The following is a 27,274-nucleotide window of genomic DNA, read 5'->3' as shown; positions in this document are numbered from 1 at the left end:
ACTTGGGGGGAAAGCGGGCGGGGCCGCTTCTCCGCTGCCTCGCGGTTTGCGAAAAGGTATTCTTTTCCTTGTCCCTTCTTCCCTTTTCTAAAGCTCATCTCTTGTCTTTCCCCTCCATTCCTCCCAGTCCCCCCATCTTCCTTCCAGTTCTCCCTCCTTCCTTCCTTCTTCCTCCACCCTGCTTCTTCCCTCGCTGGCTCTTTCCCTTTTCCTCGTCTTTGCTTCCCTTCCGTCCTCATCTTTCCTTCCACCTCTTCACTCTTCTGGGGTTCCGTCCTCCCCCACTTCTCTCACTCTCGCTTTCATTTGTTCATTTTTAAAATTCAAATTTTTTAAGTTAATTTATTTTATTTTTTAGAGATCCACCCATTCATGCATACAAGAACTGGGGTACAGACCAGAGGTGTGGGGGATGAGAGGATTCATCAGAGACAGAGCGGGGAACAGAACAGGCAGACTGACTGAATACACTGCTGAGGGGAGCAGCAGGCGAGTCAGGAGAGGTCTGCTGCGCCAAGTGGGTAGCTCCCTGGCTGGCTGGGGATCGAACTCGCGTAGCAGTGGTTGCCAACAGCTCCACAGGCCGCGTCCCAACCCCTTGCGCAACCAGGGAAGCCCTAAAATTCTATCTTTAAGCGTGGTAAAAAACACTCTTAACCATTTTTAGGTGAATAGGTTAGTGGCATTAAGTAGTATGCATTGTTGTGCAGCCAGTTTCCAGAATTTTTCGTCTTGCAAAACTGAAACTGCACCCACTGAATAACGACTACCCATTTTCTGGTCCCCTAGCCCCTAGTGACCATATTCTGTTTGTCTTTTGTCTTTTTGTGCCTTTATTTTCCTTTTTCTTGTCTTTTTCTTTCCCTCCTCCTTTCCATCTTTCTCTTAAAAGCCAAATGCCCCCACTGCACCTTTGCCAGTCCTCTACAGCCTCTGCCAGGGGTTGGGCCAAGAGACCTGTCAGCGAGGCTGTTACCAGGCTGGTGAATCATCATTCCACCCCCGTGTGTCAGGGCCAGTGGGCGGCCCCTGGAAGCTCACCTGGCTTTTTGCTGGTAGGCAAACATGTCCAGCAAGGAACTTCTGCCAGGAAGAGTTAATTAGAAAGAGGCCCTGACTCCAGCAGAGTCTCAAGGTCAGGCCTGGAGCCCCTCTCTGCTGGGCTATTCCCCAACCCTGCGGTTCCCCTTCTAGACGGTGCAAGTCAGCCATGATGATGGTGATGGTGGTGATAACATGGACTGACACAAAACTTTACAATTTACAAAGCATTCCTATAGACATGACCTCATTCTAGTTCTCACAACAATCCTGGGAGGTAAGACTTATTATTCCCCTTTTACAGTTGGGGAAACTGAGCCTTAGAAGGTGAAGGGATTTGCCTCTGTCTGCAGAGCTGGTTAATGGCAGAATTGGCAAGGTGGGGACCCAGATTGGTATCACAAAAGCAGAAATGGTGACTAGGTCAGAGTTCAAAACATCTCTTAAAAAAAAAATTCTTTCTCCCTCTCTGTGATCTCCTAGCACCTTGTTTAGACTTTGGAGCAAATGTCACACACCACCCCATAGTTTTCTCCAACACTGGGTATGGGGGACACATAACCAGTAAATGAGTGAGTGGTGGGAGTATTTGATGGTTTGCATAGCAAGTGTTAGCTGATTTCTAGGCAGCTAAGTGACTTTTAAAAGCCCAATAGAATTGTTACCTTGCTCTCCCTGAAGTATGTAGAAGTTTGTCTCTCCATGTAGTGAACATAGTAAGAGGATAGGGGATTTGTAAGTATGGATGGAGTTGTAGTTCTCCCACCTTTTTTTTTTTTTTTTTATGTGCTGGTATTTTCTCATGTGTCTTTTTTTTTTTCTATTTTTTTTTTCTATTTTTTTCTTTCTTCTTTTTTTTTTTAAGATTTATTTATTTTATTTATACAAGCACTGGGTACAGTCAGAAGCACGGGAGGGTGAGAGAATTCACCAGAGCCAGAGCGGGGAGCAGAGCAGGCAGAAGGACCGAAGTACACTGCTGAGGGGAGCAGCGGGCGGCAGGAGAGGTCTGCGCCAGGTGGGACCCTCCTCCGGTGGCCTGGGAGCAGCCTGGGATCGAACCAGCGCTGCAGAGGCTGCGGGCAGCTTCGCAAACCCGGTGCTCAACCGCTGCGCCACTGGGGAGGCCCGAGTATATTCTGTTTTGATTCTTTCGCCATATGTTGGTGTGGAAATGATTTTTTAGTAATTGTGGTAGACTATTAAAGTTCCCCATTGTCCTAATTCCCCTTTACTTCTGGGCACATGGAGGCATACACGCCCCTGTCCCCTTGAGGGTAAAGCACGGTCATGTGACTTTGGAGCCAACACATGTGATTAGTGGTGTTTGTCTTTGTGAACTGGAGCATTGAGCTGCAGGTGCTTGCTCTTTAGTTCTGTCTCCTCAGGTTCTATGGATCATGAAGGCCATATTCCTGGATATTGGAGCTGAGTCTCAGGGAGATGACCATTAACATAACCCTCTATAAACTGTTATGGATGTGTAGAGTGAATGAAGAATAAACTGTGGTGGTATTAAGCCGCTCAGATTTGGGCTGCTTGATAATGTAACTTAATCTAGCCTATTCTGAGCACAGATCAATCAGTACTACACACTGAGTAAGCTTCGTTGATTTTCACCTTTTTACAACAAGATTTAATTTTTTTGAAGACAGACATTTATAACTGCATAATCTAGTGGAAGGTGTAAACTTGATTTACATTTTATTCATTAAATATCTCATCACCTATACTTTAAAAATATATTTAAGAGCTTCATTGAGATATAGCTGATGTGCAATAGAGTCCACATATTTAAAACATACATTTTGATTAGTTGTGGCACATGTATATGCCTATGAACCATTACCACACACTTAACAGTGAATATATCAGCTACCCACAAAAATTTTCTTGTGTCCTTTTGAAACTGCTGCCTCCTGCTCTTCTCCCATTCTAGTCACCAGGCAATCACTGGTATGCTTTTGTCTCTAAACCTTAATTTGCATTTCCTAAAATTTTATATAAATGCAGTCATATAATAATAGTCATTTTTGTCTAGTTTTTCACTCAGGATAATTCTTTTTTTAATAATAAATTTTATTTTTATATTCCCCATACAATTGCAACCCCCCCATTCTGACCCCAATCCCTCCCCTCCCGCCCCCACCCCCCAAAAAGTGTCTCTGGTTCATAGTTTTTTGTTGATTTTGATTTTCACTTTCTTATAGTTATTCATTTTCCTGGTCCCTTATTTAAGTTTTCTAGATTCCTGCTATGAGTGAGACCATCCGGTATTTTTCTTTTTCTTTTTGGCTTATTTCGCTGAGCATGATCCCTTCCAGCGCCATCCATGTTGCTGCAAATTGCATGTGTTTATCTTTTTTGAATGCTGAGTACTATTCCATGGTATATATGTACCACATCTTCTTGATCCAGTCATCTATTTTTGGGCATTTGGGCTGTTTCCAAAGCTTAGCTATTGTAAATTCACTCAGGATAATTCTTTTGAGATCCTTTAATTAAGATTGTGGCATGTGTCAATCGCTCATTCTTTTTATATTGCTGAGAAGTATTTTATTACATGGTTATATCACAATTTTCCTCTGTTATGGACTTAGGCTGTTTCCAATTTTTAAATATGACAGTAAAGTGATGGAACATTTGTGTACAAGTCTGCGTGTGGACACGTGCCTTCATTTCTCTTGGGATACCTAGGAAAGGAATGGCCAGACTTTGGCAGGTGGTATGTGTTGAACTTTTTAAGAAACTGCCAAACTTTTTTAAAGTGGTGTAACGTATGTGTCCACTAGTGATATAAGAGAGTTCTAGTTTCTCCATATTCTTGCCAACACGTGGTATGGTCAGTGTTTTCGTTTTTTAAATTTTAGTCATTTTTCTAGTTGTGCAGTATATCTCACTGTGGTTTTTAAATTGTGATAAAATTCACAGAACACAATATTCTCCATTTAAAGTGTGTAATTCAGTGGCATTTAATACATTCACAATTTTGTGAACCATCACCACTGTAGTTGCAGAATGTTTTCATTACCCCAGAAGGGAATCCCGTACCTATTAAGACGTCACTTCCCATTTCCCCTTCCTGCTACTCTAGGTAACCACAAATTTGTCTTCTGTTTCTCTAAATTTGCCTATTCTAGATAGTTCAAGATGAAATATGGAATAATTGTAATCATACAGCATGTGGTCTTTTATGACTGGCTTTTCACTTAGCATGTTTTGGACGTTCATTATGTTGTGACAAATATCAACACCTCATTCCTTTTTGTGTCTGAATAATATTCTGTTGTACGTATACCCCACATTTTGTTTATCCATTCATAGGCATTTGCATTGTTTCTGCCTTTTGGTATTGTGAATAGCGCTGCTGTATGAACAGTCATGTTTAGGTGTTATTCCCTTATATCAGAACCACCCTTGACCTATTGTGGGTTAACATTTTCTTGAGCAACTTGGCTAAATAAATAAATGGCAAGGTATCAAATATGTGGACCTGAAATCTGATAGCTTGTAGAATCTGATGGAATTGGAGTCCTGAAAGATCTTATTCCCCAAAGATCTTGAATAAAACAAATTGCAGTATGTTGGGAATAAATGTGAAATCTGTTACTTAGATTTTCAAAATATATCACATGAAGAAAGAAGAGCTAACAATTGTTAATAGCACCTCCTCCTATGGCTGGTAAACTCTAATATCATAGCCCCACGGTGAGTCATTTCACCAGAACAAAAAGGTCAAATATGGAAGTTTAAGCTTAGATTATTGACATGTATATGTTTACATATTTTTTGTGTTGTGGTAAGAACACGTAACATGAGATCTACCCTTTTAACAAATTTTTAAGTGTATGGTATATTATTGATGATTATAGGTACTATATATAAGTTTTCGTTTGAATACCTGCTTTTTTTTATTTTGGGTCTACACCTAAGAGTGGAATGATGGATCATATGGTAATTTTATGTTTAATTTTTTGAGGAACCACCAAACTGATTGCTATAGTGGCAGCAATCAGTTTATTTTATATTACCCCCTGCAGGCTGCAAGGGTTCCAATTGCTCTAAATCCTTGCCAAGACTGCTGTCCATTTTCTCATCTAGCTCTGGCGCTGAGGGAGTAGAGGCAATGGAAGAAACACATCTTTGTTCTGAGTGGAGGAGAGTTTAAGACTTTCATGTTGCAGGTCCTGGGAGGAGACAAGATGTCATGTCCTGAAAGTCCCTCAGTCACCATCATCATGACCCAGACCATGTAGCTCCCTCATCCCACTCCAGGCAGCACCTCTCACAGCAGCTCTGAATGGGGGAGCTGATGTTTGGGATGTCAGTTGATGGTGGAGTAATTTGCAAGAGTATATGTTAACTTTAACTCTCAACTCCCATGTCAGGTATGTCTCTGTCTTAGCACCAACATGAGGTATAGGAAATGTACATGAAATGTACATGAGATGCTTGTATAAAAGAATGATTCCTCAAATGTTAGATTAGGAGGACTTTTTTTTTTAATTTTTTTTTTATAGAGGCATGTTTTTTATTTATTTATTTGTTTGTTTGTTTGTTTATACATGCACTGGGTACAGTCAGAAGCGCGGGAGGGTGAGAGAATTCACCAGAGCCAGAGCGGGGAGCAGAGCAGGCAGAAGGACCAAAGTACACTGCTGAGGGGAGCAGCTGGCGGCAGGAGAGGTCTGCGCGCCATGTGGGACCCTCCTCCGGTGGCCGGGGAGCAGCCGAGGATCGAACCAGCGCTGCAGAGGCTGCGGGCAGCTTCGCAACCCAGCGCTCAACTGCTGCGCCACCGGGGAGGCCCAGATTAGGAGGACTTTTAATGATCATTAGATCCAATCCATATTCAAAATGGATATGGATGACAAAATAATAGTAATAATATTTTCCATGGCAAAATAATAGTAATGATCATTTATTGAGAGCTGACTATGCTAGGACCCATGCTGAGCACTTTAGATGCCTTATCTGTTTTATACTTAAACACCAACATAAGCTTGAAGTTATTCTTTTTTTAAAAAAATATTTCTGTGTAGAAAATCTAGTATTGTTTCTTTCAGCAGATAGATGTCTTGGATATTCCATTCAAGAAAGATCACTTCATCCAATTTGATATATATATATCCTTTGTGTACTGAAGGAAACACTGGTGGTATATTGAGGCCCTATTTCTAGATCAGACTGGCAGTTTGAACAGATGTAGCAAGAGGGAGAACTCTGGCAGAATTTTTGAGGCTGACTCCAATAGAACTGCTGGTGACCCATCTTGCTTTCAGGGGTACAGCCTGGCAAAAGCCTTACCCTTACTTTAGAAATAGGGAAAAGGCACAGAGAGGTTGTATAATCTGACAAGGTAGCACAGCTGGTGAGTTACAAAACAGCCATGTCCAGAGCCCACTGGATTTGATAGCCCAATGCTATCAAACATCTTGTTGTATCTGGAGGAAACACACACAAAGAAGGGCAGAAACAGCCTCTGGACAACCACATTATCCAGAGGTGCCTTTCTAGCCAGGCCTTCTAAGACACCTGATTGCAAGATACCATAAAGAGGAAAAAAGAATTTCAAGTGCACTCTCAGAACCACCTCCATTCTCTTTCTGTGCAGGGAAGAGCGCTTGCACTCAAAGACCCAGCCAGGAAGAAAGATTTGATCTCTTGGGCAGGATCCACTTCCCATGGCGACGCCTTCTTGAGTTGAAGCTCTGGTATGAAGTAAGACTTGTTTAAAGCAGTTAAAAGCAGCAATCCCCATTGTGTCGAGTAGTGACAGTATAATCCTCCTTAATAATTTCGTTCCCTCTCCAAACTCCTCTCCATTATTCATCTTTAAAATGTGACTTTGGATACCTCTTTAGGTTTCTAGTCTTCTAAGTGCAGGGGGATTTGTCAAGAGGGGAGCAGTAAAGACTGTCTCTGTTGCACTCAAATCACTCAGAAATGCATCACTGGAAGCACCTTCTCACTTTTTCTGGCTAGAGCTATTTGTTTCTAAGTTTTCCCCCTTAAAATGGAAATTAAAATTATATACAAAAAGTGGAGACTTTAGTATATTAAATTTCCACCTCCCCATCACCTAGTTTGAGTAATAACAGCATATGACCAATCTTGCTTCATTGATACATTATCCACTCCTATGGCCCTTACCACTGGATTGTTTTGAAGTAAATACCAGATGCATCTGGGATACATACTATCTTTTACAGCTAAAAGATAAAGGCTCTAAAAAATTACCTATAACGTACAATCATACCTAAAATTTTAAAGTGATTTCTTAATCTCATCAAATGCCTGGTGTTCATATATATATACACACATATATATGTGTGTGTGTATATATATGTATATGTATCCAGAGTTGGTGTACACATTGAATTTGATTGATACCTGTCATCCCTTTTATTTTTATTTTTTTTAAAGATTTATTTATTTATACAAGCACTGGGTACAGTCAGAAGCGCGGGAGGGTGAGAGAATTCACCAGAGCCAGAGCGGGGAGCAGAGCAGGCAGAAGGACCGAAGTACACTGCTGAGGGGAGCAGCGGGCATGGCAGGAGAGGTCTGCGCGCCAAGTGGGACCCTCACCTGGCGGCCGGGGATGGAACCTGCACTGCAGAGTCTGCAGGCAGCTTCACAGCCCAGCGCTCAACCACTGCGCCACTGGGGAGGCCCACGTCATTCCTTTTAATAGATCCCTTCCTCCTATATTAAAAAAAGTTATATTTTGTAAAAACTTGATTATTTGTCCCATACAGATCCCCATGTTTTGGATATGGCTGCTTATATCCCCAGGGGATCAATTCACATTTCTCTGGTGCCTGGGAGTGAAGTCTGAGTGCTGTCAGGTGCAGGTTTGATTTGGGGGCAAGACGCTTTGAGAGTTGGTGCTGGATAATTTTTGTTGTCTCATATCAGGAGGTATACAGTGTCTGTTTTTCTGTTGTCTTGACTTATTAAGAAGATATGGATCATGGGTTGAAGTGTTTTCAGCCTGATCCATTCGTTATGATGTTCCTCCCTGGTCTGTTGCCTGATGATTTTAGCAGTCACTGATGGCTATTACCTCATGGTATTATTTCATCAGTAATCTTAAAGTGGCAGTATTATAATTCTGATACCCTTTCATTTGTTGCTGTACTTCTATAAAGAAGATCTTGCTTTCATCAGTCATTTGATTACTCTGAAGTACAGTTCCATAAAGGAAAGGCAGGATAAATGCTAGATTCTTTAACTTTTTTTTACCTTTTTCTGGAATTATGAGTTTATTCTTAACCATCCTTCAGAGGTAAAGTGCTGGCTGCATACTGCTGCATATTAATTAGCCCAAATAAAGTTGCTTAAGACAACAACCATTTTATGCCTCATAATTTTTTTTTTAATGCCTGGTAATGAATTTTTATTATATTATTATTTTTTTTAAATAATAAATTTTATTTTTATATTCCCCATACAATTGCAGCCCCCCCATTCTGACCCCAATCCCTCCCCTCCCCCCGGCCCCCGCCCCCCCAAAAGTGTCTCTGGTTTATAGTTTTTTGTTGATTTTGATTTTCACTTTCTTATAGTTATTCATTTTCCTGGTCCCTTATTTAGGTTTTCTAGATTCCTGCTATGAGTGAGACCATCCGGTATTTTTCTTTTTCTTTTTGGCTTATTTCGCTGAGCATGATCCCTTCCAGCGCCATCCATGTTGCTGCAAATTGCATGTGTTTATCTTTTTTGAATGCTGAGTAATATTCCATGGTGTATATGTACCACATCTTCTTGATCCAGTCATCTATTTTTGGGCATTTGGGTTGTTTCCAAAGCTTAGCTATTGTAAACAGTGCTGCTATAAACATAGGGGTGCAGGTGTTCTTTGGAATTGATGTTTCTGTGTCCTTTGGGTAAATACCTAGAAGTGGAATTGCTGGATCATATGGAAGCTCTATGTTTAGTAGGTCCAGAAATCTCCACACAGCTCTCCATAGTGGTTGGACCAGTTTGCACTCCCACCAACAGTGTTATGCCTCATAATTTTGTGGGTCCGGAATTTAAGCAAGATCATCTGATTGAATCCACTGATTTCTACTGATGTGTCATTGACTGGGTCACTTGAGGGTATTCAAGTTGTGGATGTGCTAGTCCAGAGGATCCAGGATAGTTCCCTCATGGTGAGAATGGCTGGAAGGCTGAACTGTAATGGAGCACACTACAGAGTGTCTCCACATGACTTCTGCTATGCTGGCATAGCAGTTGTAGAACTTCTTGTGTAGTGGCCCAGAGCTCTCAGTATTTCAGGAGACCTGGGTAGAAGCTGGAAAGCTTTTTCTGACCTAGTTTCAGAAGGCACACACTGTCACTTCTGCCATATTCTGTGGTTGTAGGTGAGTCCCAGAACCATTAGGTTTACGCAGAAGGTACTACACAAGCACATGGAGGAAGGGGGGCATGCTTCGTTGGGACCCTCTTAGAGTTACATGGAGCACAAAGCCAAAGACCCTCTTAACCTTCTTTGAATGCACTTAATTCCTCCCCAGGGGGTCTGTCATCCTGTTAATTTTCTCTGGGAGCTGCTGAAGGAGACAGCGATGCTCCAGGTGTGCACAGTCTCCTTCAAGGCCGCAGAGTGAGGATAGCCTCATGAGCAGAGTTAACAGTAAGTTACCAAGCTCCTACAGTGTTGTGTGCCCATTGCCACCTCTGCCAATCCACTGGTGCCTGGTAGGCTCTGGCTTAATTGAGCTCCACCTTCACTGTGAATGTTTTGAACTTGGCTTTCACTTGCTTGAAGATTTGAGCAAGGATCTGTTCTGAGAACTTGACTCTTCCCTCCCTAATCATAAAGAAGCTGCTCAACAGGACTCAAGGGTTTTGTGGCCAGGACTAAGAATGCCATTCTCACCAAATAAAGTTGCTAAATAAAATGGCCATGCAACTATAATGATTATTTTTAATGACTGTGAATGGTTCATCCAGTGGGTGCAAGGGCTTTACCAAATCACCTTTCTACTTGTGGGTGTTTGCACTTTTTAGATATTAATAATAAATGTTTTGCCCACCATGTTTTTGTTTAATTCTTCCCTTAAGATCTATTGTCAACAATAGAATTATTTTTGACTCTTGAAGTGTGTTATCAATTGTCTCTCCAAAGATATAAGTAATTTTTTTTAACAGGAGTACATGCACATATTTACTTTTTTACTACCTCAACAACATTGAGTTACTAATATTGTTTTGCTAATTTACTAGTAGAAAACTGGATTTAAGCTTGCATTTACTTTTCTTCCATTCTAATTTGTTCATTCTAATTTGTTAGTTCTTTCCTCTTTTCCATTATTATAAAGGGTTAATTTGTTTAATTGGTGTCCATTTGGTATTGGTTGCTTAAATGAACTAGGTGGTTCCCAATAATGCTCCATGTACAGTTTGTATCAAAAAATTTCTTTTAACCAGTTTTAACAAAAACATTTAATTTCTGAATCTTTTCAGAGATGAGTAGCAGTAGCATTTTTCTTCTGGGATTCTGCACTTATAAGAAATTCACAAGTAGAAGCAATATCTACTTGTGTCTGAATTAACCTAGAGAAAATGTAAAAACAAAAAAAGCAAAAAACAAACCCTGAAATTTAGAAATAACCCCTTACAAGTGCAAGACAACTTAGAGGTTATAAATAGCATTCACATTTATTATTTCATTGATCTTTACACTCAACCATGAATTCTTGATAGAATGGACACGAATTATTACAACCATTTCATAGATGAGAAGATTGAGACTCAGAAAAGTGAAGTGCATAGTGACTCAACTAGTTAATGATGGATCTTAGTATAATCCAGGCTTTTGGATTCCAAAGGAATTTGTTTTTTCTTTATTTAAGAAGTCGTTAGTGGCTAGTTACCACATCTCAGGCAGGAGACTAGGAGCTGGGGATGCAATTATAAATAAGAACTTCTTAGAGCTCATAGTATAATAGGAGAAATGAACAATTAGCATATAAACTAGGAAGCACGGGAAACCTAAACTACCCAGATAAGGATTCTCAGTCCAAGGTTGGGGGGTAGGGGGAGGAATCAAGGCAGGTTCCCCAAAGGAGGTCAAGATTAAAGTGAACCCTGAACAAATTGCTACCCAGGCAGTGGGTTATGGAGCAAAATTCATATAGGCCAAGGAGAGTAGTCAGTTCAGCCAGAGGTGAGGGTATGCAGGGAACTAGTCATGATGAGCCTTTGGATGTGGAGGTGTGGGAAAGGGGTTCACTGAGATAATGTCCAGGTTCTGGCCTGAACATCTGGAGGAAGGGGTGCTAGTCACTGAGAAGAGGAGTAGAGGAAGAAGAGCAAGTTGGGAGGGGGTGTTGGTAAGTTTGGTTTGGTGAAATTCAGGGTGTAGTGGGAGTTCTCTTGGAGCTGGAGAAGTTGGCAAGGGGATGAGAGGTATGAGCTTCATCTAGAAGATGGGCTAGGGTTCAAGAAACCCCTTTTTAATCACTAGAACGTAGCTGAATCTACTAGAATATAAGTTACATGGTCAGGTTATTGAATAGTGCCTCACACATAGTAGGCACTCAGGAATTATTTGTTGGATGAATGGTTGGGGTTATTGACATCTTTGCCTTATCTTCCATATTATGGGATTTGCCAATATCATCTATTTCTTTTGATTATATATTTTTTACAATAAGGCTTAATTTTATTTCTTTCCTAATCACCAATAAGGAATTTAAAAAGTATTTTTATTGTGGTAACATTGGCTTACAACACTGTATAATGACTTAAAGCTATAGGATCATACCCTTCAGGTGCATGTTATTGCACTACACCCACCACCAAGGCAGCCACAGTCCATTGTGGTAGCCTCAGTTATACAGTCAGATTTCTAGGATTTGGTTTGGTTTAGTTTTACCTGATGTTTTGTTTTGTTTCTCTGTATTTCCACATATAAGTGAAATCATGTGGTATTTGTCTTCCTTCTTCTGACTTATTTCACTTAGCATAGTCTCCTCTAGTTCTGTCCATGTCATAAGTGGCAAGAGTTTATCTTTTTTCATAGCTGAGTAGTATTCCATTGTGTTTCTATACAACATCTTCTTAATCTACTCATCTGTCTTTGGGCATTTAGGTTGTTTCTATAACTTTGCTGCAGTGAACAGAAGAGTGCATATTGTTGAATGAATTAGTGTTTTTGCAATCTCTGAGAGGAATTGCTGGATAATATGGTAGATCTATTTTTGATATTTTAAGAAACCGCTGTACTGTTTTCCAGTACAGGGTCTGGATCAGTCTACAGTCCCACCGTGTACAAATGTTTCTTTTTTTCCATGTCCTCACCAGTTCTTCTTGTTTCTGGTCTTGACATGGACCATTCTCACAGGTGTGAAGTGGTATTTCATTATGGTTTTGATTTACATTTTCCTAATGATAAGTGATCATAAGCATCTTTTTGTGTGCCTGGTGTTCATTTGCATGTCTTTGGAAAGTGCCTATTTGTCTCTTCTGCCCAATTTTGATTGGGTTATTAGTTTTATTTTTGTTGACTTTTATGAGTTCTTTGTAGATCTTGGATATCAACCCCTTGTCAGATGTTTGGTGTGCAAACATTTTCTCCCATAGGGTGTCTCTTTGTTTTAGTGATAGTTTCTTTCACTGTGCAAAAACTTTTTAGTTGGATGTAGCTGCAACTGTTTACATTTTCTTTTGTTTCTATTGTTGTTGGAGACCATCCACAAAGATATCATCAAAGCCGTTTTTTTAAGAAAAAGGACTATGTAAATGGTTTTTGTGGGTCTATAAATTTTCCCCACTAGCGTTGAATATTTTGAAGGAATTGGGAAATGCAAAGAAGTACATGGACCATTTTGAATGCATGAGTAGATGCTAAAGCATTTTAGTTGATACTGTTTTCATAATCATTAAAATATTGGGAAAGGTCAGATAGCTAAACTAAATATGAAATTATTTCCAGACTGTATTATATCTTGTAATCAGCAGTCTAAAAGATTGGTAGATTTAGCAAGTATTTTCAATTGTTAGCAATGTTGGGGTAATGAATAATATTTACTAACCAACCCAAAATTTCCAGATGTTGGAGTTGGGCTTGAAATCTGATCCCTCGTTTCATTGTATATATGAGAAACAGAAAGGATTTGACTGAGATCATACAGCAACTTAGAAGCAGAAGCAAAAATAGCATCCAGATGTTTGACTTATTCCAATACCCACTCTGTTATTAACTGTTGCATTTTGTCTGTCTAGAGCCCTTTTCATACTTTAGAAGCAAAATTCATAGGGATGGCCACAGGGGTAGGTCAGTAGCCCAACTAGGCCAATCATTTTATATTATGTCACTCTCTCTGGCCTTAGCCTTTTGTTCAAGTGGAGAGCATGTGACCCATACGACCAACCAGAATCATTCCCTGGGATTTGTGATAGTGATCTTGGAAAAAAGAGCCTTTTCCTTTCTGGTTGTGAAGTTATAAGAATATGAGCTCAGCAAGGGTGACTAAGGTATGTCACATGGAAAAAGTGAGTAGAGAAGGAAGATAGAGTGAAGGGAAGGGTAGTCCTGATGGGGACTGGCTTATTTGTTCTAGTTACCAAGATATATCCATCCTGAGGTACTTCCTTTTTAGCTTTTGCTTAAATGAAAACAGTAGTAATATCCTTTCCACAATCACCCTGGCTTCCTTTTTATTTTGCTTAGACAAGTTAGAATTGGGTTTCTGTCACTTGTAGTTAAAGGGTCTACCCTAGGATTTCTCAACAGCAGCTAGACTAGATAATTTTGTGTTGGGAGGGGCTGCTTGGTGCATTGTGGATTGTTTAGCAGCAACCATAGTCTCTACTTCACTTGATGCCAATGGCACCCCACCCCAGTTGTGACAATTAGAAACTCTCTAGATGTTGTGAAATGTTCCTTGGGGACTGGGCAAAATTGCCCCTGGTTGAGAACCACTGGTATCATCTAATATCTAGGAAAAAATAAAACCATAGGGAACATTAAGATTCAGTGAGGTATGAGGCATTTTTAAGGTGGCAAAGATAGGACTACCAAATCAGGCAAAAAGGATCCAGGAAGTGATACTACAAAGAGATGTTTGTACATGCAGATGTTGGCTCTCTTACAGCTGTTGGAACAATAACAAACTCCACAAAATGATTTAAGATTTTACCCATGACACAGGTGGTAGCTCCCTACCTAAGAATTCTCACGCATCTCACAAGATGGTGAGACAAAAAAATTCCAATTTGTTTTATTTCTGTTGTTTTAGATACTTCTGGTGAATGACCTGGAAGTTTGGGTTCAGTGAGCTTTGACTGGGTGTCTCCAGAAATCTCACATACTCTTCTGAAGCACATATCCAGGAAGCCAAACCTTGCTACAATAATATAAGATTCACGGCACAATGATGTCTACATAACTTCAGTAAAACACTATGAAGAATCAGCTTCATTTTTGTTAGAACTATTTTTGAGGAAGTGTTCTTCACAGGAGGCATTGTGGAGAAAAGAGTGCTAGCATAAGAACTAAGAGGTCTAGATGTGTGCTTGACTCTACCACTAATACTGTGTGACTTTGTGTAAGTGTCTGCATCTCTCTGGACCCCCGTTTCCTTCTCTGTAAAATGGTTCAGACAAATACCAAGGAACTTTCCAGTACCAATCTTCATTGATTCTGATGGGCAGATACTGTATGTCATATCTAAGTTTTCCTATCTCCAGGCCAGGATCTGAGGCCACACTGAAAACAAAGCAAAATACACAGATATTTTAATTACTTAGGAGATAAAGGACAGTAACATTTTAGTTTCCATGAAAGTATAATTGGAAGGGATCTTAAAGTTGAAAGGAATCAGAGAGTTCATTTAATCAAACTTCCCAACCAAAGCTGGAACTCTCTACCTTTCTTTCTGACAGATGGACATATAATTTCTGCTTAAATAATTCTGATGACAGGGAACTCAATTTGTAGGGGCAGTTAGTCCCAATTCTGGGATAGATTTAGATGTTAGAAATTTATTCCTTATCTAGAACTCAGATTAGCCTCCTTGTAGCTGCAACCTGCTTTTAATTTCCTTTGAAAATTAATGTTCATTTTGATCCAAAAGTATGTGCACATAACTACAAAAGTCAAGTAATACCAAAATATTATTTCTAATGAAAAATAACTCTCTTCCTCATTCCCCAAGTTTGTCCTCTCAAGACAATCACTCTCTACTCTTTTAGTTGTTTCTCATATTGTGGCTGCATTTCTGATTGATATGTTTGTGCAGTTATTTTTTGCTTAATTAATTTTAGCTATATTTATTGACTTCCTGTTTCTATAGAAGAGTATTAGCCCTCTTAACTAATCTTCTCCAACCTTCCCTCCCTTAATTGTCTCACTATACCAGTGAGTCACAAATTTGGTTCAATCCACATTTGTGGTTTTTATTAGTATGATTATGAAATATTGTTTAATGCCAAGTCAAGTAAAATACCATGTTTCTTTTCTTATACTTCTTATTGTTTTCCTTGGAGTTAATAATTACTTTGATTAGCTTTTAAATATACTTTTCTCTAATCCCAAATGTTGTAGCTATGGAATACCCATTAATACACCATTTAAAAATAGTTTATTCTTATCAGAGATATGCATAAATATAGTTTAAAGACTCAAATAGCTCTATAAGATTGATATAAAAAATAGCAATTCTTTTGCTTCCTCTTTTCCCATTTCCTGTCCTGCAAGGAATTTTTTTTTTCAACTCCTTTGACCAGTTCTTTTGGTATTCTTCCTCCACAATTCTATGTAACATGATTAGTTTACTACAATTTAATTTTTCAGATTTAGGACGTACCTCTATGGAAGATGAAGATTTAGCTTCTTTTATAGCCACCTCCATAATTTATATACATTCTTCCATTACTTCATCCTCCTAATATAGTCATAAAATAATGTTAATTAGATCTGCAGTCAGTGTTTACATTGTGGCTTTTCACAGCCAAATCAGTAGAAATTAATTCTTTCCATTTTTTACATTTTGTGGGTTTTATGTGGTGTTAATAAACAGCTCTGTATTCATTTGTTTAGTTTTAAAAAATCTGCTATCTCACTTATTCAATCTTAAATCCAGTCTCGTCTCAATGTGTACATGTAGATAGCTATTATTATTATCTCCATCATACAGATAAGGAAATTAAGGTCCAGAAAGATTAATAATTGGGGAACAGCAGAACCAGGCTTTGAACCTAGGTGGCAAAAATTGGGAGTTCATGCTGTTAAACACTGACCGTGTTGCCTCTTAGAACCTGAATATCCCCTAAAAATTCACTTTTAGGAGGCACATTTTTCCTGGCATCTGAGCGGATGGAGTACAATCACTCCATTATTGTAGCTGAGATGTTACTGTTTAGTCATTTCACTGCCAATAGCAGTTAGCCTACTAAAGTTAGCCTACTGAACTAAACTAAATTAGTTTAGTAGGCTAACTTTATCCCTTTAGGCCAGTGATTCTCAGTCTTTTGGGTTGGCCAATATTTCAAGTAAAATGCAAGGGGGTGGAGGGAAGGATGTGTATGGAGTGTCTGAATTATTTTGTTTTCCAAGTCAGGACAAAGAAACTAATAAACTATCAAAATCTAAGATTTTTGTTCATTTCATTGTAACAGCCACAAAATAAATATTTAGGCTAGACATAAATTCATAGTAAAAGTCAGTCTTTCCCAATAATTATAACCTGATTGATTAACTTAGGCCAATATTTCCACTGTGGACAAATGTTTGGAAACCATTGTCCTAAGCTTTTTTTCTTTTTCAGAAGACAGTGATAAGCCTTTGAATGTGTGCCACAATATACATTTCAAAAAACTCCTTCACCTAACCATGAACAACACATGTGGCTGGAGGTTATTATGTTTTGGTAATAGTTTAAGAAATGGAAGCCCAAAGTGGATAATGCCTGCCTCAGGTCACACAGTAAGCACCTCAAGAAGCAGAGCCTTTAACACAACACAGCATTTTCCAAATACTCTTATGTCCGGGAACATTACTTTGAGTCCAAACTGGCTAATGGTAGAATGTACTCTAAAGATAAGGGGCTTCTGGGATGTGACTCATTTTTAATAGACTGGAATAAATCGCTTCTGTGCAAAGCAGGGTTCAGCAACTGGCAGGACTGAGTGGGGTTGGCAGCCATCCGAAGCCTAAGTGTGAAAGGCGAGAATGTCTCCACGCCCTATAATCCTGCAAATAGGGTCTCTATTTTTTAAGATTCCTAAACAGTGTTACACAAACCCTCCAGGGGCTTAAACTTGACACACAGACAGGTAATCAGGGGCAGGTAGGTAATCTCCTCACGAGTCCTGTTGCCACCTCCCTAGCTCACAGAGAACAGTATCTCCTTAATCCCCATGGGGCAGATCTCTTCTTGCTCCTGTTGGGAACCAGAGCGAAGGAGTGAGAAATGGCCCCAGGCACAAAGTCAAGTCATTCTCATTTCTGAAGTGAGTCCTACAATCTAAACTGTGCTGAGAGTCAACCAGGACAGCCTTTTATGATTAAGACTGTGGAAAGTTCCCCTTTGTCACATGGCTGAGGAGTCCATTGAGATCTACTCCTAAATTCCCGAGACAAAGGAGGATGCCTGTGTCTCCAGCTGTTTTTACTTGAAACAAGACAGGGAGGGTTTGTTTCCCTTAGGCAGCACTGCCAGGGAAGAAGGGCATGGTGTTCTCCCAGGAGGCCCCCAAATATTCTTGACCCTCCTCTGCAGTCCTAATCTCTAAGATCTCCCCAACCGTTCAAGGCCCAAGATCTCATCATTTGCTGTCATATGCAAAGCTTTGGAACAGCATCAGGAGTGACTCAGCAGTAGCTCTGTGGATGGACAGACTGCCTGCGGTGAGGACTCACACTTGAGAACATTCTGGAACAGGTGTGTGGAGCCCTGGGATGGTGTAGGTAGCCTGGCCTAGGATAGGAAACACAAGTGACAGAGGCTCCCAGCCCCTGTTCCTGGTTCTGGGCTCCATTGTCTCATCTGGGTTGGGAGAAGCTGGTAATAAAGATCACAGAGCCTTGAAATTAGAAGAAATCTTTGTGACTTCTCATTTGACAAACAATTTGAGGCATAGTGAGGTTGAGGGCCTTTCCTGGGATCATTCAGCAGATTGGTGCCAGAGATGCTAAAAGCAGGGGCAATATTGAGTTCTCACTTAACTGCCAAGCACAGAACGCAACACTCTAACTTATTTAACCATTCCAACAACCCTCTAAGAAGGGTGCCATTATCTCTCCCATTTATACATGGCAAACTGAGGCTCAGAGTGGTAAAGCAGTTTGCCAAGATCTTGGGGCTTGAAAGAGGCAGAAGCTGTCTGCCACCAAATGTTACGCTTATGGACTCCAGTGAGATACCAGCTATGACAGTACTCTGGATAGAAATTAGAGTATGGTGTTTCCCCCTATTTCAAAGTTCCTATGCCACTTAACACTAAGTTAAGAAGAATTTGAGAGACTGTGGTGAAGAGGGGTGTCAGAAGCCTTGGGTCTCCGCTCCCACGTGACTTACTGTGTGACTTGACAAAAGTATCAGTATCTTCTTTGTCCTCACTGACCCTTAGTTTTGTGATCTTGGGGGCAATTTGAGGAAAGTTTATTCTGTGCTCCAAACAGGGGTGGTCATGCTTCTGTCTAGCCCTCAGTGACCAAAGGAAGAAAGGCCACCAGAGGAGATTCTGGGTGGTTGGCACAGCATCTGGCCTCCCAAGAGGCTGAGGTGCTTCTTGCCCACCAGCCAGGCCAACACAAAATCCCAGCCTTTGTTTGACTTGGCCTCTTGTACCTTGTTTAGTCTGCAGAGCAGGGAGCTTATCCTGCTGCCTTTGTCACAGGCCATTAGTACACACCTAATCCCTGGGGGCTTATTGCTAGCTGCTTTCTCTAAGAATTTAGAGAGGGCCACAGGGGGAGCCCTGCTCTTAGGGACTCCACACTTCCCCCTTATTCTTGCTCTTCATTGCCCCCCAGCAGTATACCTGAGAACCCATGCCACTGTGTACTCGTGGTCTGTGATTCTGGCTGTGTGACCTTGGGCCAGTCTCTCCTCTCTGGGCCTCCGTCTGCCTATCCATGCAAGAAGAAAGCTGGCTAAGATCCCCTCTACGGAACTTCAGCTCCAGGAGGCTCAGAAGTACATTCCTATGTGCTTTCTCCCCCAAGAGGCCTCCCTCACTTCCCCCCCAACTTGGCTACTGCCCCCTCCCCCAATTCTGAAGCAATTTATAACCTCTGCAGAGTTTTCACTGATTCCATCCCTGCCCTGAGCCTGAGGCCAATCCCTCTCTCATTCAGCCTCCTGCTTGTAAAGTAGAATAATAATAGCCGATAACTCACCCTGCTGCTACAGGGATTAGCTAATTAGTGGTTATTAAGGGATGGAGGAACATTGCGCACTATTCCCATTTAAGACAATTTTCCTCCTCTGAGTTCCTGCTACTGTCTGCACAGTCTCAGAGTGTTAGAGTTGGAAAACCCCGAGAGTGCTGACTTCCAGCACCCCCACTAAACAGATGGAGAGACTGAGACCAAGGAGAGGAAGTCATGTAGGACGAGTCCAGCAAGGAGGGGCCGTGGATGCAGAGTTCTGGACTTCTGTCTAGGGCTCCTCCTCTGTGCACACTTGTGGTCCAGGTGTGTCTCAGGGACCCCTGTGTTGGGATGGGAGACACAAGGCAAGGCTCCAAGACCTAGGGCCTGACTCACGGGGACTCCATAGCTTTGAATCAGGGAACAAAACTTGACTTCCGCCAAATCTGTCATCTTGGCTTGCTAACTGCATGACCTTGGCCATGTCATCCCTGCTTACTGCTTAATTATCAGTTTCTTTACCTGCAAATGATGATAATGATACCTTCCTCAAAGGTAGCTGTGAGGAGTAACTGGAGCAGGTACTGGGGAAACAATAGCTATTCTATTGTTTTTATTGACTGCTGTGAAGGCCACAGCTCACCCCAAAGTTGCCCAACGACTCACCAAATGTTTCTGGGGACTACACCCTGGCTGGGGGCTTCCATCTACAGGATCTCACTTCTTCACCCTGTCAGTGAAAGGAGGTGCTATTACCCACTTGACAGAGTTGGATGAGGAAGCTCAGTGAGGAAAATACCTTGCCCAAAGCCATGTTTGCTTTAGCAATGAGATGACCTCACTTTTCATCTCTTTCCTTTCTTCTCTCATTCCCCTCTCCCTTTATTTCTTTGCTGTGGAGAAGTAAGGGTAATGCCTGGCTCGCCAGGAAGCAGCCAGCACCCCTCACAGCTACTCTCCCCCTTTCTCTGTCAGCATATCTGAACTCATTTCAGGTGTCAGGCATTGCTGGGAGCCTCTTGGGGGTGCAGGGAGCCATTGGGCCTGACCAGTCTCATTTTGCATGGGCAAGGCCTTTTGAAAAACACCTGCCTCAGCCCTGGGTATGGGCTCTCCATGATAGAATTGGTATTAGCTTCTGTCGCTGAGAACTTGCCAACGCGATACTAAGCTTATTCACTGTTTCCTTATTGCAGCCTCCCTCAGGCTCTGTACCCCACACAACTAGCTCCATTTTACATAGGAAGAAATGGAGACTCAGAGAGGTGAAGTGATTTGCCCAAGGTCACACAGCAGGTAACTGGCTGCAATTTAAACCTAAGTCTTTTGCCCCTAAAACCTGGATACATAACTCAATTCTGTATACCTCTGAACTTCTTTACCCTCCCTGGGACCTGATCCAGGCCCAAACCTGAATTGTCCCTGGTCACATTGTTCCAGATTCTTGCAGCTGTCCTCTCATCTGGGATGGCAGATGTGTATAGGAAGTCTTTTCATCTGTGAAATCACAACAATCATGATCACCTTGTAGGATATTGAAGATAAAATATAAACAGTTCTTATCAAGCTGCCTGGCATGTGGTGAATACTTAATGCATGGCAGTGTTTATTTGTTTATTTTTTAAATTTTTTAAAACAATATTTGCTTCTCCCCACCCCCTCAGCAGTGTTTATTAATAATGATGTGAACTTACCTTCTGTGGGCTATATGGGATAAAGGGCAATGTGCTAATGGGACAGGGAAACCAGCATGTCATGTGCCAATAGGACAGGGCACCCAACTCACAGTTCATTTGAGAGATGGACAGACTGATATGGGGATAGGAATTATATTCAAAGGTGAGGCATTTAGCCTCACCTAAAGTGAGTGAAGTGGGGGGTACTCACTCACCTGAGGCTCCAAATGCTCCATATGGAGGACAAAGTGGGGGTGTTCTGGGCAGGACAAAGACTTTTGATAAGGGAACAGCACAGGCACTTCTTGAAGGAAGAAAGAGGTTTGGCGAGTGAAGGTGGGGGTGAGACTGGAGCAGGGCCAGCAGCAGGAAGCAGATCCCAGGACCCCTGTTCAAGTTATTCAAGGAAGATCCGCTGAGCTGACTGATGGGTAGAGGCTATCTGGAACATTCCTGATGGGGCCCTGTCTGTGCAGTCTGCCTTGCACATTCAGGACAAGTGAGGGGCATGGCTTGCAGGGTCTCCTCCCTCCACCTCTTCCTTATGGAATCTTGTTCCCCTGCCTTCATGAAAGGGCTCAAGGCCCTGACGTCCTCCTTTGGCAGGTCCCCAAGAGTCTCCTTCTAGAGCGTATCCTTCTCATCTTCATCTTCAGCCCTCCCATCGAAAACTTGCTCATGACTCATGCCTTGACATTACAGGGCCGGGCTGCCTCCTCGTTTCACGGGCCCTGAACTGACAACCTGATGGACTTCCCAACTGACATTCCTGCCTCCAGCCACACCTCACTCCAGTCTACCCCCCAACATCAAACAGAAGAGCTTTCTGGAAGAGCAGAGTTTGAAACCTGAAGGATGGTTCTAAACATGGTATGCGATGTCTTTACTGGCCACCAACTTCTCGGAGAGACTAGTGAGAGAAAACTCTCTGCCCAAGTTTAAGGGAAGCTTCGAGCAGAACAGCCACTGGGTACAGTACAGTGCATGTTGTTGACAACCTGCTAATGATCCTCCTTTTGTTCCGTCCCAACAAAACTCTAATGTGATTGTGGTAACCCATTCATGTGCACACAACCACAGCCATCTGCCTCTGGGGGACTCTGAGTCACCCCTTAGCTTTAGAGCTGAGCCAGAGTTGATTCGCCTATAGAAAATTCCATGTCCTTTGCCATTGTCTATACCCTTACTTATTGGCTAAGGTAAGCCAGAGTTCCAATTTTGGTCAACGAAACACAAGAGATCCCTGCCAGGGACCTTAGGGCCTTTGCTTGCCTTATACCCTAGAAAGACATGTAGTAAAAACCATTCGCTCTACTTCCTCAGTTAGTGTCATATGGATAATTTCATAGAGAAGTGATGTCAGCAGTAACTGAACATTACATTTTTGGGTGGAAAAGGGAGCCTGGAAGAACCCTGAAGACACCATTGAACCTTTAAATCCACCCCAAAGGTCACTCTAGATCTTCTGTTTTCTGAGTTAATACATTTCTGTTATTTGCAGCTAAAAACCAATACAGAGAGATGAGGTAACATTTCAAGTAACAAGCTCAGTTCCACCTGATTTGAGCAAAAAAGGGGTCCTGATATTGCTTTGCTGAATCTCCATGTGGGCCAGAGAATCGGTGCAGATTATGTGGATTTAGAAAGATTTTTTTGCCATTCCCCTACTAGTCTAGAACTTATGCTGACTTTGAAAATTGTTTATTTAACTTTGGAACATTGTGTGTGTGTGTGTTTCCAATCATTACCATTTTAAGTTCACGGTGGAAGCAAACTGAAAAGGACTGCCCTTGGATGTCATTCTGCTGGCACACTGTGAGGTTCTAACAGACTCAGCCTTGGGAGGGATACTGTTAGAGGCTTACTATGTACTGTGGCTTGCCCCAACTTTGGATTAGTCCAACCTTTTGATCAGGGTTGAGCTTAGTCTAGAAACTAGACACCTAAGGGGACTTCCCCAGGGAGTCCTGGGAGGGTTGCTGATTTCTTTGCTTTGGATACTTGGAAAAGTTCTATTTGGAGTCCAGTTCACAGCTGCAAGTCCTTTGTTCTCCCTGATCTTCAGTAGAGGTCTATGGGCCTATATCTCCTTGTGGGGTACTAAGGATAGGCTGGGGGTAGGAGAGTAACCTTTTTGAAAGCTCCCACATGGTGAGAGCCAGCAGTGGTAGCTGTGTATAACAAGTCCAGAGCAGGGTAAATAGAAGCCCATCAAGAAGTTGAGCTTGGTGGGCAATTGAGACCCCTTGAGATCTTTTCCTCAGCCCCCAATAGGTCTCCAAATCTTTCCTTTTCAGGCCTCAATATCAGAATTAGGGCGAGATTAGTGTGTGGGCCCAGAATCTAAGAAGATACACCTCCACCCAGCAACTCCTCTGCCTTCTTGATTCCTTCCAAAGCCACCCCCTGGTGATGGGTCTCCACTTCCCCTCTGGGGTCTAAGTTGGAGCTTAAGGTGCCTGCAGACTGGGGTATCTTCCCTCCATGAGGAGCTATGGTGCCTGTTACCTCCTCCCTTGTGCTAGGAGGCTTAGGGACTTAGTGTAGCTGTTGAGAAATAAAGCTATTTAAGTGGTGAGCATTATATTTTGATCCACAAACCTGTCTGTCTCCAAAACTCCCTTGTCTATACCATCAAACAGAGCCTGGCAGGTTTTTTTTTTTTCTTTCCCTCCAAAAGACTGCTAAAGTTGCTTTTTAAAATCTGATACAAGAAGCCATTTTCTTTTGTGTTGCTAGATTCTGTCTAACCCTCTCCACTAAGAGGACCACCTTGGAACCTTTCTAGGTACATGAGGAGGGGGCTGCTCCCTCACCCCCTGGCATTCAAGGCTCTTTTTATTGAACTGGTTCCAAATGATCTTCTCAGACTTAGCTCCAGCTACTCCCTAGTACATAGTGTATTTTTCAATTAAGATATCCCAAATTATCCTTCCCCCTGAAATTCTATTTCCCTTGCCTGAAACACCCTTTATTTCTTTCCCTATCCCAATTTTATCTCTACATGTCTAGAGTCTACCTAGTGTTGAAAGCCCATTTATACCCCAATGTCACCTGTCCCACACAGCCTTGAAAGGTGTTTGTAAGCCACTCAAGGTGTTTGTGAAACTGTGTGGCAGTGTTCACAATGTATTTCGGAAGAGCATTCAGGGGGAAGCATGGAGGCTAGACTGGAGGAAGACTTAATACAGGAGATTCATGAAGTAATAAGGAGTCTAGGAACAAGGGCTAGGAAATGCAGATTTTAGAAGGCAGGATGGAGCAAGAATCTTCCCCTAAGGCCTGGACTCCCCTGCACTCATCTTCCCTTTGGGTGTCCCAGTTTCCAGAGATGCCCATAGAGTTGAGCTTCTTGTCTGGGAGCCAGTGGTGTGGGTTCTCACGATTCCTCTCTATTTTGCACTCACCTGGCCTCCCAGTCATAGTCATGTCCTGTCTCCTTTGCTGTGATTGTTAATACTTTCTGTATTGAACACAGCTTTCCTACTTTAACCTCATCTGAACTGCCCTCTCCATTGTAACCCTCACAATCTCATATCTGCCCTGTAGCCAGAGGGGTCCTGTGAAAAGATGTCAATAATGTTACTTTGTTGCTCAAAATTCCCCAGTGGCTCCTCATCTCACCCCTGAGTAAAAACCAAGTCCCTCTACCCTCTGACTCCTTCCCTGCCATCGCTCTGAAATCATCCACATCTGTTCTCTCACCCCAGAATCCCCACAGGCCTTTGAACATGCCTGATTTTTTTCTGTTTCAGGGACTTTGCACCAGCAGTTTCTTCTGCCTAAGACACGTTTCCCTATTGAGGTCCTTGACTTTTCCTCCACCTCCTTCATCAATTAGCCCAAATGTTACTTTTGTCATGCAGCCTTCTCTGTGCAGCCTATTTAAATTTATAATCACTCCCCCTTTTCACTTGCACTCCTGATCCCCCTTTTTGGCCTTATTCTTTCTGTATACATGTTACCTAATAGAATGCATAATTGTCCTGTTTGTTGTATATTTCTGTCTCCCTCTATTAGAAAGTAAGCTCAAGGAGGCAGGGTATTTTGTCTGTTTATTTTTCTGATGTATTCCCCAGTATCCAGAATGATCACCTCAAGTATTTTTATTTATTTATTTATTTTTATTTTGCTTAGTATAAAGTTCTAAATATCTGGGAATACTCTCTTCTAAATACCTGGCTTAAACATCAGATTGGAGTACTTCACACTGAAAAAGAGGAGAGGGCATTAGGGTCACCATTTGATAAAAGAGTAGATATCAATGGGCTTGGAGGGAAGAAATAATCAACAAGAACATCAGCTTGCTTGTCAGTACAGGAGTCAATAATGTTCTTTGAACATACCCCCTCTCTGCCCTCCAAGTCATTCTTAGTAATTACTGTCCACCTTCAAGATAAACATAATCCTTACTTCTAAAACTATAGATTAGTTAGTGTGCTTTTGAACTTTACATAAGTAGAATAATATAATATTCTTTAATTTCTAAAGAAAATTCATCATTAATTTTTTTTTGAATTCTTCATTGTTATTCTATAATATTCTACTATAGTACTATAATACAATGTATCTATTCTACAATTGATACTCCTAGGTCATTCCAAGATTGGGGCTATTGGAAAAAACTTTTTAAATATGCCTTGTAGGCCCCTCTGATGGCACAGGGGGTTAAGATAGCACTGTGAAGCTATCTTCACCTCAAGTATTTTTAGAATGAATGAATGAATGACCTCTGACTGCCTTTGAGTAGCAAGAGTTACTGAGAGCTGTCCCTGGTGCTGCCCTGAACCCACCTTTCCCTGTCCTTTCTGCTGCTCTGCTGACCTCAGCTTCTCTGGTCATTCTGGCCTTGTCCCTACGCACAGCTGATTTGACCAGGCAGAGGGCAGATGAGGAAGCTACAACACATCAAATGGGGACTATGATACCCTATGAACTTAACTTTCAAGGGCCCTCAAGATCAGGTCCAAACTACTTGATTTTTTTTTTTTAAGGCCCTGCCTCCATTTTCATCCAATCCTCTTCTGCTGCTTGTGCTCCTAGTTTCTTACTGTTGCTTGAACTGTGTGTTCTGCTTTGTTCCTTGATCGCCCATGGATCCATGACCATCTAAATTCCATACAGTTCCTCCCCTCTCACATCTTGGCTGGGCAACTCTCAGTCGCCTTCAGATTTTATCTCAGAAATAATTTTCTCGGGCCTCCCCGGTGGCGCAGTGGTTGAGCGCTGGGTTGCGAAGCTGCCCGCGGCCTCTGCAGCGCCAGTTCAATCCCCGGCTGCTCCCTGGCCACCGAAGGAGGGTCCCACATGGCGCGCAGACCTCTCCTGCCGCCCACTGCTCCCCTCAGCAGTGTACTTCGGTCCTTCTGCCTGCTCTGCTCCCCGCTCTGGCTCTGGTGAATTCTCTCGCCCTGCTGCGCTTCTAACTGTACCCAGTGCTTGTATAAATAAATAAAGATAAATCTTTATTAAAAAAAAAGAGTAGTAAGTTGTTTAAAAAAAATAATTTTCTCTTGCAAGGCTTTGCTTGAGTCCCAGATAAGTTTTTGCTGTGGGTTATGACTTTCCCCTGTGGTAACAGTTAGGTTTATAATCTTCATTGTCTTCCTCCCCACTAGACTGCCAGGCCATGAGGGAAGACTCCAGGTCTGTTTTGCTCACCTCTGTGCCTTTGGAGCCTCACACAGTCCTGGCACACGGGAATGGTTCAATAAATCATCACTGAACGAAAGACTTAAGAGGAAGAAGGAACCATGAAGGCAATTCAGAGAGAACATAGGCTATGGAATGTGAAAGATTTAGGCTCCATTCACCACTCTGTCACTTACAGTCTGTGTGACCATGGGTAAGTCAACACCTCTCTCTGGGTCCTTTATTTCTGTCTCTAAAACATTGATAACAATACAGCTTTACCAGGTTTGTTGTAATATTTGTACATGATGCTGGGCAAATACTTGATACTTGGAAGGTGCTGAATAAATGGTTTATTCATTAATGATGAAATTATGAAATACTAGTAAACATCTCTTCCTGTTTAACTCCTATATGCAAAGTACTTCTAAGCCAGTTGTCTGGTTTAAAATTTTTAGAATAGCTCATTGAGGAAGGAAACTGAGATTGGAGAGGTTAAGTGACTTGCTCAAGGTCACCCGGCATTGTAGGCTTAGACTGAGATTGGACCAGGCAGCATGTCTTAGAGTCCCTCTTTGAGGACACTGCCACT

At 41.8% G+C, this 27,274-nt stretch overlaps 1 long non-coding RNA gene across 1 annotated transcript; it reads left to right on the top strand.

The window, feature by feature from the left end:
• On the top strand, window positions 1-27,053 carry LOC119232454 (uncharacterized). The gene is made up of 4 exons (XR_005122092.2): window positions 1-56; window positions 6,656-6,755; window positions 21,754-21,921; window positions 26,670-27,053. It is a non-coding gene; the product is annotated as an uncharacterized LOC119232454 (long non-coding RNA).
• The last annotated feature ends 221 nt before the right edge of the window (window positions 27,054-27,274 follow it).

Source organism: Talpa occidentalis, unplaced genomic scaffold (assembly GCF_014898055.3).
Source record: "Talpa occidentalis isolate TD23 unplaced genomic scaffold, MPIMG_talOcc4v2.1 talOcc4.7, whole genome shotgun sequence".
Classification (NCBI taxonomy): Eukaryota; Metazoa; Chordata; class Mammalia; order Eulipotyphla; family Talpidae; genus Talpa; species Talpa occidentalis.
Note: the sequence above shows the minus strand (reverse complement) of the source record. Positions and strands in the feature narration are given on the sequence as shown.